Genomic DNA, 18,594 nt, shown 5'->3' with positions numbered 1-18,594 from the left:
GAACCGAAGCCAGTTCAGCAATTATGGTTTGAATGTTGAGAGAAAAGAAGAAAATGCACCATAAAACTCTCCCAAGTTAATACTGTACCAGGGAATGTAAAACATTTAATATGCTCTGAAACTTGTCCATATAAAAGCAGTATATTTTTACTTGTTTGCTGTTGGTCCGCTACATCATCAGAAGTTTCTGAATTGTCTATATTCCTGAAAATAAAGTTATCAATGCTGACATATTAACTTCAGCATACCTTTTAGAGATTAATGTTAGGCAGCAAGAATGCTGTCTGAATGTTAGTTAGGCAGCCAAAGCACCACAATAATAATTGATTCTCTCCTTTTTAAACTGAAAGGATTTTTTTAATTGCAAGTTATATGATGTTAAAAACAGTCATTTGAAATTTCAGAATGTTTGATTCACGTGTTAGAGTACCTGCAAACTGCTTCTAGTTTTAATAATTTTTCTTTCTAAGCTACTTTTCTGTTGGTCTTTTAATTTGCATTTCCTGACCTTGGCATTAATGAGTCTACTCTTGGCATTTATGCATTTTCTGCAGCTTGATGGCAGATTCATAGTACTTCTACCACAAGCAGATTTGACAGCATAAACTTGCATAGATGCCAGGCTCCCAGGATCCACATTAGAATTGAAAAAGCAACTTAAGAAGCAATGTCTCTCCAAGGTTTCCAAAAGCATAAAGAAATTCTGGGATTAATTTTTTTTCACCAATCCACTATCATCCTCTTCTGAAAGCAATGATTGTTGACTGCGGCTTAAGTTTAAGTTTATTTATTAGTGTCACAAGTAGGCTTATGTTAACACTGCAATGAAGTCACTGTGAAAATCCCCAAGTCGCCAGGGTACCTGCTCGGGTATACTGAGGCAGATTTTAGCATGGCTAATGCACCTAACCAGCACGTCTTTTGAACTTGTGAGTATGACTGCGTTCCAGCATCCCATGCAAAGGACACAAAGGTTGGTATTCATGTGTGACCTTGGACAATTAACCGATAACAGTGTGGAGGCATAAGAGTTGAATTTGACCCTGTCCGCAATCGATACTCACACAACACACTTTTCAGCAAGGATCACTGGACAGCAATAGGAGCAGGAAGCTTCTTTTCCTCTTCTCAGGCTTAGGGCACTGTCAGCCCAACTGCATTACCCCTCTACAGTCTCAGCCGAAATCAGCCAACTCACAAAATACTTTTATTTTTAGTTTATTTATTTATCAGTTCACAAGTAAGACTTACATTAACACTGCAATGACGTTACTGTGAAATTCCCCTAGTCGCCACAATCTGGTGCCTGTTTGGGCCAATGCACCTAACTAGCACATCTTTCAGAATGTGGGAGGAAACCCATGCAGATACAGGGAGAATGTCCACACAGATAGTGACCTGAGCTGGGAATCAAACCTGGGTCCCTGGCACTGTGAAGCAGCAATGCTAACCACTGTGCTCCCATGCTGCAGTCAAGCTTTAAACCTACCTGGCCTGTCAGGACTCTGTTATTCCAGGAGTCATTGAGAAAGAACAATCCAACTCCAGACTCTGGATTTTGCTTTCTTACAGGTGGTATGGTTTATCCCTCCAGGACTACCAGAGAGAGTGTGTGAAATTTGATTGGCGGATTTGAAAAAAAAGCACTAAAGATCTAAATTGTCTTACGTTCCTTTTAATTCAAAAACGGCTTTGGAGCAGATCTGCCTCAGGTCAGAAGCTGGCAATAGCATTCGTAGAGAGTTGATCCATTTTTGAACAGCCATCTATCAGCAGCTCAGTTCCATATCACTAAGTACTTCAAAAGATATATGCAGATATGAATGCACTAGCTCACCTGAAGGCTTTGTAGTTTTAAACTCTCGCCAATTCTTTCATACATGTTATGGGTTGATCAGATTCCTTCCCTTCTGAAGATTTAATAAGAAAAAATTACAGAGTTGTTTACATCTCTCACAAATTGATTTTTTTTTCATGGCCTTTTATGTGAAAACAAAGAAATAAAGGCTATGGAAAATAAAAACACAATTAGGCAAAACATAATTATGTGATTCAGGTCACAGTGACTCATGTGCAGCCACTAGATAACACTGTTTTAATGTGTTGTAGTTTAATAAGGCAGGAAAGGTATAAAGATCTCTGTGTGTAAAAGGTGAACAAGCCTTTTAATTAGCTGTTATTGTATCATTCCTTGATAATCTTTCCCCTTCCCTTTATATTGATTAATTATGAAAATCCACAACACAAAAGAAACTCCACAAAAGTCTTGTCAGTGTCTTCTTTAATAGGCTGGGAGCGCAATATAATCTGTCAGATCCAAAAAGAAGCTTCAAATATGCTAATGAACAATGATTAATGATGGGTTTCTATATTCTATAAATATGAAGACTCAATCTGCACCTGCAATTGGCCCCATGATAAAAAAAAGCCTTTACAAAGCAATATTTAGCAAATCTCAATTATAAAGATTGTCATTCTTTTTAAAATACTGGTGGGTGTGTTTTTAAAAATCCATGGGCTCATCACGTTTAATTTATACCAGGCTCCTGGAACAGATCGACAATGAATCTGTTTAAATATAGGAGTTTTTTTTGTTAAAACCACATTGTTAGGTTGATTTGGAGATAACCGCTTGAATGTTCCTTTGTAGCTCGTTCTTTAACCCCACACAGTTTTTGTAGCAGCTGTAAAAATGTTTTATAAATTTCTAATCATTTTGCAGTGAGGACCTGGATTTGTAGAGAATCACATTAGATTCCAAACTTTAGAATAAACATAAGCAAAATCATCTGTAAATCAAGCTTGCAAGAATAGTGATGTTTTATTTCAGTAACATATGTCTTTGCGAAAGAAGCAGACAATTGTGCAACACTGATGGATGGTTGTTAACTGTGTAGATCCCACATGAACTCAGATCTGTGGCTTAAATGAATTTGCTGGAGTCCTGCCATTTCTTGTGTTATCGATACACTGTGTAGACATGAAACATGAATTAAAGCCACATTAAAGAATAATAATTAAACATATTAAATGTTCAATCCAAACGCTGATTCAATACAGCAAAACAAAAATAAAACTTAATAGTCCTTGACAAAAAAAAATCATAATCTTTACCTCACAATGCATTAAGAAGTCCTAATTTAAAACTATTTTCTTGTGGTTAATGAATCACTGACTGTAAATGTTTGTGTAATAATATCATACCTCATTATATATTTACAGTTTTTATGTTGCCCTAAAGTGAGATAACTTCCGTGTTTTACTGAAAGTTGGAACAGAATTTCTCTAGAATTGGATTAAGCCTTTATATCACAGTTGGGGGTTGCTGCTTTTTGACATTGCTCCAGAGGTTCATAAACAACACATATAATTATGTCACTGCACATGTTTGTGTTAAATTAATCTTTCTTCCTTTCATTTCCAATTGATTGGGCTCTGACTCACCTCAGACAATGTGTATTAAAAAGGCAATATGTGAGCTGATTGTGGAAATTTCTGACAATAGTTAAAATTAACAATGCTTTGGCATGGATTGACATTTTTAAGGTCAAACCTGTTATGCAGGGATTTAAATATATTCCCAACAGCCTGTTGTTGTGATAGCAAAAAGACTGACACAACATGGCTCTCTCGAGGTTTAACTGACATGAATTCCACGCAGCCTGAGTATTATCAAATGTTATTTTTTTAAACTTCCATTAAGCAAGTTTTACCTAAGAAAACGTATATTGTTTGACAAATTTTCATTAATTTAATCAAGTTGGATTTCTTGCTGGATAAATATTTTCTTCTCAAAACTCATCCATTGTTTTTCAGGAAACATATCTCTTACCTCCTGGCAGATAACAATTAACTAAAATTATAGTATTAATGTATTAAAATGCTGACTTTAGCAACAACAGCAGCAGGAGGAAACCTTTGACCCTTTGCTCTCCTGAAATGTAATGGAATTTTTTTTCGTTGAATTTGTTTGGGACTGGTTGTACCTTGGATTTTAATATATAACTAAACATTCTTCACAATGTTCAACAGAAAGAATGAATTGGAACAAAACCAGTCCTGTTCGCTTTTCAGATCTCTGAGTCCTGATTTATCTAAAGTTTGAGCCTGATTAGGTTCATTTCGAACCCCATGTAAGGCGAAAGCAATGTGCTTTGTATTAGATGCCGTGTTATATTTATGTTGTTGGCTGGATCTTTCATTCACCTTTTTATTTGAAACATACTTTAATTATTTTGTCAGATACTTAACATTTCCCTTGCTTTTCACACATGTCTTTCCCAAGTGCTTCCATTTTTCCACTTTTAAAAAAAAAGATTTCAATCTTTTGTTATCATTCTTACGTTCGCTCTTCTTTTATGGTTTGTTCTCCAGTTTACATAAGAACATAAGAACATGAGAAATAGGAGCAGTCTTTGTCCTTTTTTCATATTTACTTTATTTGTTTTCTCTTTGAAGGTGCTAAAATTCATACAGGCAGGACTGAAATCAGTAATAACATTAGATATCGAACGTGCAGGAAAGAAGTCCTTGAATTTTATTTGCTGCCAGTTTCTCTGAAATGTTTGCAAGAGTTCACAGTAGTTTGCTAAACAAGCATTGATACTACATTCTGTAATTACTGCTGTGTCTATATTTCCCACACAGCTTGAATAAACAGATATTCCTTTATAACTTTACGTTTTGAAATCACCAGCTCCCATTGAATTGTGCACAATGTGCTTGTTAAGTAAATGATTATTATAAGTCATTGGAGACATATTCAATTGAATTAACCCCTTTGTGTGTGAAAAATGGGTTCCTTCATTTGCCTAAATTCTGCTTCTTTTGAGAATTTTTTCAAGCCTCAGCATTGACGATCCACCACATTAGCAAACTGTAACCTGAGAGCGGGGTCTTAGGAACAGCAGGACCCCTCTGGCCCCCATTGTTTTGCTAATCAAGATTATTGCCAGCATTGAAATGTGAAAGTATAGACTAGCTGACAAAATTTGTCAGCTTCCCATGAAACAATTATGGCTGGTTAGTGAGGGGTGCTGGCAAATATTAACATATAAATGAACTTTTTTAAAGATGTAGAGAAAACATAAACAAAAAACTCCAGGCTATATTCAGATGAGATCGTTCTTGGCTCTGCATCTTGCCCTTTTAATCATGTGAGTGCTGCTGTTAAAATGGAATTTGTTCAAAACTACTTTTAAGCAATAAAGCAAAGAAGATTCACTCCCCTGCTGATAGCAACAGGAGATTGATTACGCCTGCAAAGAGGGAATGGTTTCATGAATGCAACTGCCAGACCTCCACAGCAGTGTGTTCTACAAGCTAGTTACACTTTATAGCATGGGTTTCTGATATAAAGTAGCTGATTGGGACAGGAGCTGAAAGCTCAATAAATGCAATGAGGTCAAAAGTGTCATTATTGTATCTCCCTGGTTCCAATGTGGCCCCCAGTAGGTACACCTCCTGTATTTAAAAGGAAGATTTACTAAATACTTAATGAATAAAACAGATCTGGGCATAAAAGATCATCTGTAAAATCCATTCTTACCCTTCGTGGTGAGGACAATGGTCTTGCATATCTGAGAAATCTCCCTTTGCATTCTCAACAGATAATGATGCTAATGGCTTGGCCCCATTAAGTATTGGTGTGGTATATAGATTAGTTCACAATGCTTTGTGAGCTCATACAATATTCTAGTGTCAATTGTCCTTTTTTTATTGAGTTTGCTAAAGATAGCCCACTCTTTGCAAACCAACTCTCTGAGGTTACATTTTATGAAGTTGGCTTGATTAGCATATCAAAGTGTTGATTTTTTTGTGAATGACTATAAAAGGAGAGGGAGAGCAGCAGCGATACTTCTTTTCATCTTTCGGGGCCAGGAAGGTCATTCTTGGTGAAAATGATCAGGACCCATCACTGCTAGTTGTTTGCCCAATACCACTTCAAAGGGATGAGCCAGGCCTGACAGCTTACTGTTTAAATGCCATTGAATAGATTGCTTGGATGAGTGATGAAAATCTTCTGACACATTAATAATCTGACTGAGATTCTTCTTCATGCAGTTACCATAAACAAACAGATATCCTAACAACATTCGAGCTTCATTCCTGGTCCTGAGAAAATAAACTCTCAGTAGCGCTAGAATATATATTTTTAATTGCAGATATTTGTAAGTTTTAATGGACAAGAATTATTTGCTGGGATAGCGCTATTGATTATTTCATGACTTACCTTTGGGCTTATCCTTTGAATAAAGAACATGAAGGAATTCAAAGATGCTCAGGTATTACTGCAATTATACATGTGACAAGATTTGCTGAACCAATTCTGATCTGGGAATGTTTTGCTGCACTTCACAATCCAAGTCAATATCTAATCTATCTTATCTTTGACAGTCACTGAATGATCAAAATAAAGGTCACAGTTGCAATAATATGCCTGAGCCAAGGCAACTCCTTATGTAACACATCAAACCAACCCCAATGAAGACGTATTTCTGTAGTCATGTGTAATTGTCTAACCCCCTCTAGCAATTGCATTTCAGTCCATCTGTTTCCCTCTTTAGACATGTCAACAGATGAGTTGTGGAATACAAAGGTGACTGTAGTTTATGATCCTACATAAAATTTATTGATAAAGCCAATGCCAATCAGCTAGTTAGCCTTCTATGTTCAATAGGAGTGTGAGCATGTATGAATCAAACATGGGTACTGAACCAAAAAGCTGTTGAAAGAATGCTGGAGGTACAGGTCTGGATTGTATCAGTTTTGCCATGAGTCCCTACTAAGAATATTATGTGTAGTACTTTTTTAACACAATCACATCTTATGGACAGTTCCAAAATTATATTAATATATCTACAATAGGAAATAAGCAAAGAGTAAAACAACTATTGTAGGCCCATTGGTCCCACTAATATTGATTTCTATCACTCATTGTTGTTTTATCACTGATTTTATCATTTATTTTTCCCTGTATTTAGGATAGGGTTGGAGTATTTGTCATGACAAGGTTGGAATTAGTGGAATTCTTTGAATACATTATGAGCATGGTGGACAACAGGGAAGTGGAGGAAGTGGTATATCTGGATTTCCAGAAAACTTTCAACAAGGTGCCGCACAAAAGGCTGCTGCGTAAGATAAAGATGCACGGTGTTATGGGTAATGTATTAGCAGGGATAGAGGATTGGTTAACTACCAGAAAATAAAGAGTGGATGCTTTACTGGTTGGCAATCAGTGACTACTAGTGTGCCTCAGGGATCAGTGCTGGGATCGCAATTGTTTACAATTTACATTGATGATTTGGAATTGGGGACTAAATGTAGTGTGTCAAAGTTCACAGATAACACTAAGATGAATAGTAAAGCAAAGTGTGCAGAAGACACTGAACATCTGCAAAGGAATATAGATAGTATAAGTGAGTGGGCGAGGGTCTGGCAGATGGAGTACAATGTTGGTAATTGTGAGGTGATCCATTTTGGTGGGAATAACAGCAAAATTGACTATTATTTAAATTGTAAAAAATTGCACTACGCTGCTGTACAGAGGGACCTGGGTTTTCTTGAGTATGAATCACAGAAAGTTGACTTGCAGGTGCAACAGGTAATTCAGAAGGCAAATGGAATTTTGCCCTTCATTGCTAGAGGGATGGAGTTTAAAAACAGCGAGGTTATGTTGCAGTTGTATAAGATGCTGGTGAGGCCACACCTGTACAGTTTTCGTCTTCTTACTTAAGAGAATATATACTGGCACTGGCGGGGCTGCAGAAGAGATTCACTAGGTTGATACTGGTTTGAGAGGGCTGGCTTATGAGGAGAGACTGAAAACTGGGACTATACTCATTGGAATTTAAAAGAATAAGAGAATCTTAGAGAAACATATACAATTATGAAGGGAATAGGTAAGATAGAAGCAGGGGGGTTGTTTTCACTGGTGGGTGAAAACAGAATTGGGGGGCATAATCCCACAATAAGGAGGAACAGATTTAGGACTGAGTTGAGGAGGACCTTCTTCACCCAAAGGGTTGTAAATCTGTGGAATTCCCTGTCCAGTGAAGCAGTTGAGACTACTCATTGAATGTTTTTAAGGCAAAGATAGGTTTTTGAATTGTAAAGGAATTAAGGGTTATGGTGAACAGGCGGGTAAGTGGAGCTGAGTCCACAAAAATATCAGCCGCGATCTTATTAAATGGTGGAGCAGGCTCAAGGGGCCAAATAGCCTACTCCTGCTCTTAGTTCTTGTGTCCTTATGTTCTTATGTAAGGTGCTTAACTTTTCATGCATGCCCAGTTCAGGCTAGGGTCATAACATTACTATTAAAAAAAGTGAACAATGAAGCATTTATTATCTCCTATAAATGTGTTCTTCATATAAAAGCAGTCACTATAGTGACCTCTGAAATGATAATTTAGCTTTTGGAGTTATTTGTGCACCAGATGATTTACAGCACCAAACTGGATTCATTAAGGTTTTCATGAATATTCTGACTGCAAGTTTTTGTGTACGGGTTCCTTCAAACTGATGGAAACTTTCTTCTGTTCATGGCCATGCTTGATAGTTTTATTGAGACTCTGATTATTGTCTAAAAATTGTAATGCGCCTGACACTTAGTGCTAGACCTGTGATAATATTAGATTAGATGTAGAGGTAGAAGTTTAAGTTTATTTTATTTATTCATCAGTCACAAGTAGGCTTACATTAACACTGCAATTCTGTGAAAATCCCCTTGTCGCCACACTCCGATGACGCCTGTTCGAGTACATTGAGGGAGAATTTAGCACAGCCTATGCACCTAACCAGCACGTCTTTTGGACTGTGGGAGGAAAACCGAAACACCCAGAGGAAACACATGCAGACAGGGGGAGAAAGTGCAAACTCCACACAAACAGTGACCCAAGCCAGGAATCAAACCTGCATCCCTGGCGCTGTGAGGCAGCAGTGATAACCACTGTGCCACCATGCAGCCCTGAGTGGAGGAACACCTTGCTTTTATCCAGAGGGCTAAGGCTGTCAATTCTTTTTAAAACCGGAAAGCATTCAGTCAGAGGCAAAGCAGCAACTTTGGTGGAATATCATGATTTCATATCTAGCAAATGTTGACATGCTGTAGTATCGAATTGTGTGGAGGAGTGAACTGATGCAGTTAAGAAACAGACAGACACTTGTGTAATCAACCTTCATGTATTGCCAGTTTTGAATAATAACATTTATATGCCTCAACTTACCTCATCTGCCTGGCACAGCCAGGGCATAAATAACCGAGAACAATGGAATTACTATTACTCACTGGCTGAGCAAGAGCTACATCACTGTATTCTTTATAATTGGTGGCAAGAAGATTAATGTTTTGTTAAATATCAGAGTAAGGTCATGAGGGGACTTATAGGTCTGTCTAAACACCCAGTCTTCTGGTTCTTTACGGAAATGAAGTTGTAGCATTCCCTCTAATTATCATGTGCTTTTTTCAGATGGGCTCCATCCTGTCTGCTTTCATTCTAATGCTACAGGCAGACAGATATTTACAAGAACTGCCTGACGATAATAAGGAAACCTGTAATGAAGCTGAGTTAATCTTATGTTGAAAACAGTCTCCTCAGGAAAATCAGAAAGGATATTTTCTCTTATGTTATAATAACAGAGTGACAATGCTTCAAATATGTATTTGTGGCTTTGTGGATGTATGATATGTACAGAAAAATTACAGTCTGCAGACAGAAATGATAAGATCAAAATCCCTTGACACACTGTATTACTCTCAAACTGTGTCAGCCATTAGAATCAAAACAGAGCTGATACTTAGAAGTCCTACTGAATCTATTACCACGCTTAAAAAATTATAGATCTTGTGCCAAAAGAATTATTTCTGTCTACCTGTTGTATTCATTCTGGTGAGATGTTGCAAAATTAACTGACGTGGACATTGTCTAACACTTACTGCGAGTGTGTGAAGTGTTTCAAAGCGAGGCCTGGAAATTTATATCAGTAATACCAGAAATTTGCACCCAATTGGAACAGAATGAAGCACTAAATTAATTTTCACTGAGCAAAACACTCTCGATGCCATGATATTCAAACTTACGTTTTTGGCTCCACATTTCGGTTAAAAATGTATACTAGGTTTCAGAGGTGGGATGTGGAAGGGGGGGGTGGCGGTGTGAAGGAATGTTGGGGGTAAAGAAATGTTATTCGCTGGTCGTGCAAGAGTGCAGAAAAGTACCTGTGTTAAAATCTTTTTGTTTGAAATGTTGTTGTGAAGCTAGCTGCTACTTGTAATCTGGGGAATTACACTGTGTACTGGTCCAAAGCTATGGATCAGTAAGGCCATGAATTCGAACCCCATTTTGTGCTAAGTGAACACTTCGTAGCTGCATGGAAATGCTATAAGTTTCTGTCCCCAGTGAGATGAAAAAATAAGTCTCGATTCCCGCTCATATTCATTATTCAGGGAAGTCTCCTGGGAAGCAACTGTGTAAGTGGGAGTGCAGTGTGCACCTACACATGCACATGAACTATCTGAGGAAAGCAGACAGCTTGATTCTGATTCATACAACAATGAAATTCCTTGAAATTGCCAATTAAGGACCTTATGTCAAATCTTGCCATGCCAGTAATAGTAGCAAGGATCTGGTGCCCGCGTATGGGTCAGTGAATCATAAAATCCCTACAGTGCAGAAGGAGGCCATTTGACCCACTGAGTCTGCTCCGATCACAATCCCACCCAGGCCCTATTCACACATCCCTACATATTTACCCTATTAATCCCCCTGACAATAGGCTCAATTTAGCATGGCCAATCAACCTAACCCGCACATCTTTGGACTGTGACAGGAAACTGGAGCACCCAGAGGAAACCCACACAGATACGGGGAGAATGTACAAACTCCACACAGACAGTGACCCGAGGAGAGAATTGAACCCAGGTCCCTGGTGCTATGAGGCAGCAGTGCTAACCATTATGCCACCATGCCGTCCGAAAGTGCTTTCAAATTAAAAGGAATAACATAAAGAACAAACTGCAAGGCTTTGGGGATAAACCAGTGCCATGGGACTTTCTTTCAAAGAGCCAGCACATGCATGATGGGCTGAATGGCATCCTTCTATGTTGAATGATAATATAAGTTTGGGGAAAAAAGTAAACTCAAGGAGGGATACAATACAGAGTGTCATTAATGGAAAATACTAATCCCAGGGTTTATAATTACCAGCACAATGGGCTGTTCCTTGCAGCATTGTGTGATCCAACAGCAAACATGGCAGATGCAACATCTGCAGCACAATTCTGAGCAAATTTCAATTGACATAATCAGGTAGCGATGTTCAGTTGCACTGCACACCATCAATAGAAATACCATTTTAATGTGAAATGCATTAAGTTGCAATTAATCTTGCTAATAGCAATTATAAAGTTTTACATTCCTACAGCTGTCAATTCCTCTCACATCGGGACTTCCTACAGCTTTCAAAATGTGCATTTACTTTAACACTGTTTGTTGGTGACTCAATGTTTAAAAAGGGAAAAGCACAAAAGCTTCATTGTAAATTTTGAATAAGGGAACAAAGAACAATACAGCACAGGAACAGGCCCTTCGGCCCACTAAGCCTGCATCGATATGCAGTTTCTGTCCCTCTGATCGCTTCCCGTTTATGTGTCTATCAAGATACACTTTGAACGTTGCTAACATGCCTGCATCACCTCCACTGGCAATGCATTCCAGCCATCCTCAGTGTAAAAATAATGCTTGGAAATGTCAGAGGGAAAAAAAAACAAAAAAAAACACTTGAACATTACCATTTCCTAAGCTTCTCAAGACCAAAATGACTTTGTTAAGTTAGAACTTTGAATCATGCCAGGTATTCCCACAGTTCTGAATAGGTTAAAACATTTTCCCTGCAGCTATGTACTATATAAATGCATATCTTAAATACTTCCCATTGTGCTTTGCTCTTCTATTAAAGTGGCTTTTGTCCAATGCAGACAATTTGTATCCATCATAGCATCTAAAGGTGTGAAAAAAGAAAGGCATTAGTTATTAGAATTATGTGAACAGATTTTCTTCCCACAACATAATACACAAACACCTACTTAAATTACGGGCTTCTGGTAAGTCTCAGAGAACTTATTTATTATGGCAGTTGGCGACAGTAGATCACAAAAACTAATTAGCAGTTTCCTATCTCCACCCATTAGATGAAATTTGAATCTGTTGCTTAAAAAATAAAGGTATTACATTTACAAATCGTGAATGTATTATTATATCAATGCTGGAATTATGATTTTCCACTACAAATTGTCAGACTTGTTTCGTGTTTTTAAATACTTAAGAATCACCCGGCACAAGTACCAGTCAAGCAAGTCTCATCACCATCCAAAATTGTTTGGCAATGCAAGGCCCTGGGTAATGGCACAGCTACAAAAGAAATAGAAACAGCAGGCATGGTTACACAACTTTGCATAGAAGCATTTGCCCATTATTGCCTTGTATGAAATGAAATTAGGCTAAGTGAATGTGCCAACCAAAATCCAATGCACTCAACTGTCGCAGATCAATTGGTCATGAATAATTTATATCTTCAAAAGAAGTGTTTCCTTGGCTCGGTTGATAATACTCTTGATGTGTCAGAGGTTGTGAGTTCAAACTCTCACATTGGGACTTCACCCAAGGATCTAGTTCAGTGCAGTACCAAGGGAGTGCTGTTTTGCTAGCAATACTGTTCATTAGGTGAGGTATTGCACTAATGCTTAGTTTGCCTGTTCTGGTGAACTGTAAACAATTGTTGAAATGACTCAAAGAAAATTAGGGAGTTTCCTAGTGCCCTGGGCAACATTTTCTCTATCAATGAATACTGCTGAAATAAAAACATATCCAGTTGTCTCCCATTCAATGATTTGCAGGATGTGCAGTTACCCACACCATAAATAATAATTCATTCATGTGAAGTGTTTTGACATGATTAGACTATGAGATATGATGATACATTATTTAAATGTATCCATTTTCTAATAGAAATGTCCTTCAGATTGTGTTTCCATTCTGTCAAGTGACACTTTTTCCTGTACAAAGCATTTTGTGGAAGAACATATCAGCAAGAACATATTGTAAAATTGAATATAGTGCACACTTGATTTAAGTGTAACACATCTTATGTAGCACTTCCTTTGATTGCAATGCCAGTGCACCCCAGATTCAAGCTCTCCATAGAAGAATCACTTTGGTAAACAAGTGTCAGGTATTCTGGCTACATGACTGGCCCAACTAAATTCTAACTGTCTTAACATGGTGTGGCATGCCGGCTTGGGTGATCAAAGCTCCCAAAGGTGGGAGAGCTTGAACCATGGCAGTCAAAGGAAATGCTACAAGGATACCCTGAATGTTTCACTTAAGAATTTTGAAATCAACAAAATCATTGAAACTCGCCTAGGATCATTGCATCTGATGCAAGCAAATAAAAAATGGTGCCGCCTCCTTCAAATGGACATTTTTTTTGTTCATTCAAGGGACACAGTGTCACTGGCTGGCCTGTATTTTTTGTCCACCCTTAGTTCAGAGGGCAATTGGGAGTCAACCACATTGCTATGGCCCTGGAGTCACATGTAGGCCAGACCGGGTAAGGATGGCAGATTTCCTTCCCTAAAGGACATCAGTAAACCAGATGGGTTTTTCTGACAATCAATGATGGTTTCATGGTGATCAGTAAATTCTTAATTCCAGATTCTTTTTAACTGAATTCATATTCCACCATTTGCCAGGGCAGGATTCAAACCCGGGTCCTTTAACATTAACTGAGTTTCTGGATTAATTATCTAGTAATAATAACACTAGGCCATCACCTCCCATGCAAGGAGAGGGAACCCTGAGGTAGTAGCTCATCCAATTGTCTGAAGCATCCTGCTCTACTCACAGCAGACTCTTTTGCCAGTGCAGATCAACTGACCAAACAACCCCAGCCCCCCCGATGATAATCATAGTCCTCTTCACCTCAAAGTAGAAACAAGAACACTTCCTATAATACCTCTTGTCAATTTTTTCAATCAATTTTCTTTCCGTCAAACATTGACAAAATAAGCAAGAGCAACTATTTCTATTTCCCCGGGTTGAAATGGTCACTGCAAGAGGACACAGATTTAAGGTGCGGGGAGGAAAGTACAGAAGTGATGTTAGGGGTAAGTTTTTCACTCAGAGGGTGGTGAGTGAATGGAATCGGCTGCCGTCAGTGGTGGTGGAGGCGAACTCGCTGGGGTCTTTTAAAAGACTTCTGGATGAGTATATGGGGTTTAATGGGATTGGGGGTTATAGATAGGTCTGTAGATTGGTAGGTGTTGATGTGATCGGCGCAACTCGTGGGCCGAAGGGCCTGTTTGTGCTGTAGTGTTCTATGTTCTATGTTAACTTGGAACTATTCTAAATTCTGAAACACAGCAAGAAATGATCAATGAAAATTTGTGATGTGTTTATAAAACAACCCAACTTTGAATTCCTAGTTCTGGCCACTGATAACTATGAACCAGATAAACTCTTCAAATCACTCTCGGAAAATTCCATGTCATTGCCCTACCATTTTCCCCAGAAGCTGAATCTCCAAAAAAAAGTAAATAATCTTAAAAAATAAAAACTGCTTTACAATAACCAGAATTTAATGAATTTCCTTCTGTGTCTTCTAATACCGTCACCAAGATTTCTTCTTCAAGGTTTCAACCTGTCTCAAAAGTTTGGGCTTTGGCTCATTATCTTCCCCAGAAGTGTTGAAGCGAGTTTTCCACTGCAAAGTTGATTTGAATATTTCCTGTAATTCTGGGGGCATGTCTTCATTTCCTGTTCTGTTGTTACAATGCATCCTGATGTGACGAAACTGCTAAACTGGAGGCTAGCATCTGGAGGTGCTGAATCCTATTACTCATGTTTCCAGTTGGCATTGTAAGGATAGAACCTCTGCCTGCCCTGAACAAAGGATTCATTGTTAAACAAGGAGGGGGAGCTTTGCATACCAGCTCCCGGTGTATGCCTGGGGTGGGAACTCCATACTAGCGTCTGGAACTGTGGTCTTCAGGTGATGGCATGCTGCCCACTTGACAGAGGTAGGATCCAGGTTTTGGTTCACAGCTGAAGCCGGAAGAGTCTGTTATCATCATTATGGATCTTAGATGAGGTTTTCCATGGTCTGGATTTATAGATAGTGCTCGAGGTAAGGCTATTGTAAACTTGACCTTTTATTGAATATTATGTCAACTATGTACAATACAGGCTCTACACGGAACTGTCAACATATTCTGTCATGTGATCTTACATTACTGTTGACATAGACTATATGTATATGCCTCTTAAACATTAACCCTTTATACTACAAAGAGGATCTCATAATCTTTTCCTTAAAATTACATGTTGCCTTTCCACAAAGCTGAAGGTTCTTTCTGGGGCTGAGTTGGGGTTGGGGAGCAGGGTAATGAGGAGAGAAAGGCAGTCGGCCACATTCCAACTGGACTTTCTGATCCTGGGGATGGGAAGGAGCTGGACACATGCATCCTCTGAATCCACGGAATTCATTTAATTTGAGGTTAGTGACTGGGTTTCAGGGCCATTGGGGCATTCAAGCTGATCAATGTCTCAAGAGGTTCCTGCAATGAGAATGGTTCCCCAGCCCTTTCGGCAGAATAATCTCCAGATCTGATCTGCTCCAGAAAACATTGCAACAGGTGGAGATTTGTGTCACACCTCCAGTTTTCAATGTCTTCTCTCTGCTTTGTCTCTTTGCCCTACTGTAGGAATCCAATAGGTAGGAGAGTCTAAAACTAGAGGGCATGTTTTTATAGTGAGAGGGAAGAAATACGAGAGGACCCAGAGGGGCAATTTTTTTCACACAGAAGGCGGTGAATGTCTGGAACAAGCTGCCAGAGGTAGTAGTAGAGGCAGGTACAATTTTGACTTTTAAAAAGCATTTAGACAGTTACATGGGTAAGATGGGTATAGAGGGATATGGGCCAAATGGGGGCAATTGGGAATAGCTTAGTGGTTAAAAGAAAAGTTAGCATGGACAAGTTAGGCCGAAGGGTCTGTTTCCATTCTGTACATCTCTATGACTCTATGACTGAATAGTTCCTGAGGCTGATCAGATCTATGCAATTGAGCATTATATGACCATAAGACCATAAGATATAGCAGCAGAATTAGGCCATTAAGCCCACTGAGTCTGCTCTACCATTCAATCATCACTGATAAGTTTCTCAACCTCATTCTTCCACTTTTTCCATGTAGCCTTTGATCTCCTGACCAATTAAGAACCTTTCTATCTCTGTCTTAAACATACACTCAATGACCTGGCCTCGACAGCCTTCTGTGGCAATGAGTTCCATAGATTCACCACCCTCTGGCTGAAGAAATTCCTCCTCATCTGAGTTCTACTCTGAGGCTGTGCTCTCGGGCCCTACTCTTTCCTACTAGTGGAAACATCTTTCCCATGTCCACTCTATCTGGGTCCTTCATTATTCTGTAAGTTATGCCTCCCTAGACAAGAGCGCAAGGAACAGACAGCATGTAAAAGGGCAATGGGGGAGTCTTTCCTGTTCATAAGCACCAAACATGGAATTATTTAAAGAAAAATAGGTTTTCCAAATAGCATTCATTTGATCAAGGTGACAACATGTTTTACAGGTAAAGGAGTACAAACAAATGTGGAAACTCGCTTATCTTGGAGAGCTTTTTGAGATTGTCTCTTCTTTACAGGGAAGGCTATCCTCTACACTACCTTTACTGAGAGACTCATGTTGAAGGAAATGTCATTTTCCACATGCTCCTCCGCATTTTTCCATGCAGACATTTGTTGAACACAATGTCCCTCACAGTCAAAAGGTGCATGACCCTTTACCTACACCTCTTTCAACATGAATGGCAAGACAATAAAGAGATCATCCCTTCCACCACCATGTGAACTTTGAGACTTTGTAAGCCAACGTCACACCTATCCTTGTACAGTCCCTGGGATGTAGAAAGATTTAAAATGTGCTATAGATTATATGAGAAAATGCTGGAAAATCTCAGCAGGTCTACCAGTATCTGTAAGGAGAGAAAAGAGCTGACTTTTCGAGTCCAGATGACCTATGATAACACAAATAACACTACAATGAAGATGACCTATCTGGACTCGAAACGTCAGCTCTTTTCTCTCCATACAGACGCTGCCAGACCTGCTGAGGTTTTTCAGCATTTTCTCTGTACTGCATCCACAGTAATTTGCTTTTATACAGATTATATGACTGTGACAAATCTCTAGCAGCACATGCTGTCACTTTAAGACTTTTTGACTCAGCCCACAGTTGAAACAATTAACAAGCATGAGTTTGAAAGCACTATAATACACCAAAATATATGAAGATATGGAAAACTATTCAACAATGAACCTGTCAAATACCCAAGCGTCTTCAGTTAATATGAAGAGCAGAAAAGGTGTAGAGAGAGTTGTCCATATTACCATCAGAACACAGCTCAGCGAGTGTAGTCTGAAGTGTAGCAACAGGTGCAACCACTTAGACCATCAGATGGACAAAAGAAGCTTGTTTATTTTGATGGATAGTTACTGGGCGAGAGCTAAGGTTTCTCAATGAAGCAAAGTAGCCATTGGACATTCCAAACCTGCACTTTTTAAAATCTTTGCTCCAGAAACTGTTTCTGAAGCGGTCAAGTGTCCCCATCTTAATAAATGGAAAGGATAAAAGTCCATTTAGGATACTCTTGGTGCAAATATCCTGTGCAGTACAGTAGTAGCACAAATTCAAGTCTGAATTCAAGTCATCATGTTTTGTAAGAAAGAAATAATGAGTGAGTGTTTATTTAAACCTACATCGGTGACCACAATGCATGGTAAAAACTCAAAGTTTTTTTAAATTAATGTCACAAGTAACATTAACACTGCAATGAAGATACTGTGAAAATCCCCTGGTCCCACACTCCAGCGCCTGTTTGGGTACACTGATGGAGAATTTCAATGCACCTAACATGTACGTCTTTCGGATTGTGGGAGGAAACTGGAGCACCCAGTGGAAACCCATGGAGACACAGGAAGAATGTACAAATTCCACATAGATAGCGATCCAAGCCGGGAAGCAAATCCGGGTCCCTGGCACTGTTAGGCAGCAGTGCTAAACACTGTGCCACTGTGCCACCTTAGATGGTAGATCCTATTTTCTGTTACCTGGATTTTTGATTTTCTCCCCAACCATGAGACAGAGTGTAATAATTTTCCCTGGACTTTCCATGGATAGCTAGTTTAAAAATAAAACTTCGAAACTTCAAGTGGAGTTGCTGCTAATTGTTAAATTCAGATGTTCAAATACTTTGCTTATCTTAACAGATTTCCTATACTTGCAGGCATCTCGAGAGGGCAGGTATTTAAATATTTGAAAATGTTAGCTCCAGTTTTCCAAAATGATGTTCAGATTTGTCAAGGCAGCGCAAATTCTTTCTGTATCTCCTTGGTAGTTTTCCTCTATTTTTCTGTTTACCCAAAAAAAATTAAAAGCACTCCAGGAAAAGTATTGAAACAATGATATTGTTATGATATTTTGCTAAATAGTGTAGAAATGCAACAATTGAGCAGAGTTGAGAC

The 18,594-nt window shown here is 38.8% G+C and overlaps 1 long non-coding RNA gene across 3 annotated transcripts in view; it reads right to left on the bottom strand.

Moving 5' to 3' along the window:
• The window catches only part of LOC145341929 (uncharacterized), a 146,642-nt gene that overhangs the window by 8,196 nt on the left and 119,852 nt on the right, over nt 1-18,594 (bottom strand). For all 3 annotated transcript variants that reach the window (XR_013886467.1, XR_013886468.1, XR_013886466.1), the window contains one exon: nt 1,838-11,997. This is a non-coding gene — a long non-coding RNA (uncharacterized LOC145341929). The remainder of the gene's footprint in view (nt 1-1,837; nt 11,998-18,594) is intronic.

The sequence above is a fragment of the Carcharhinus amblyrhynchos genome, chromosome 4 (genome assembly GCF_965287045.1).
Source record: "Carcharhinus amblyrhynchos chromosome 4, sCarAmb.v2.hapA, whole genome shotgun sequence".
Taxonomy (NCBI): Eukaryota; Metazoa; Chordata; class Chondrichthyes; order Carcharhiniformes; family Carcharhinidae; genus Carcharhinus; species Carcharhinus amblyrhynchos.
The sequence above is the reverse complement of the archived record's forward strand: the minus strand, read 5'-3'. Positions and strand labels throughout refer to the sequence as shown.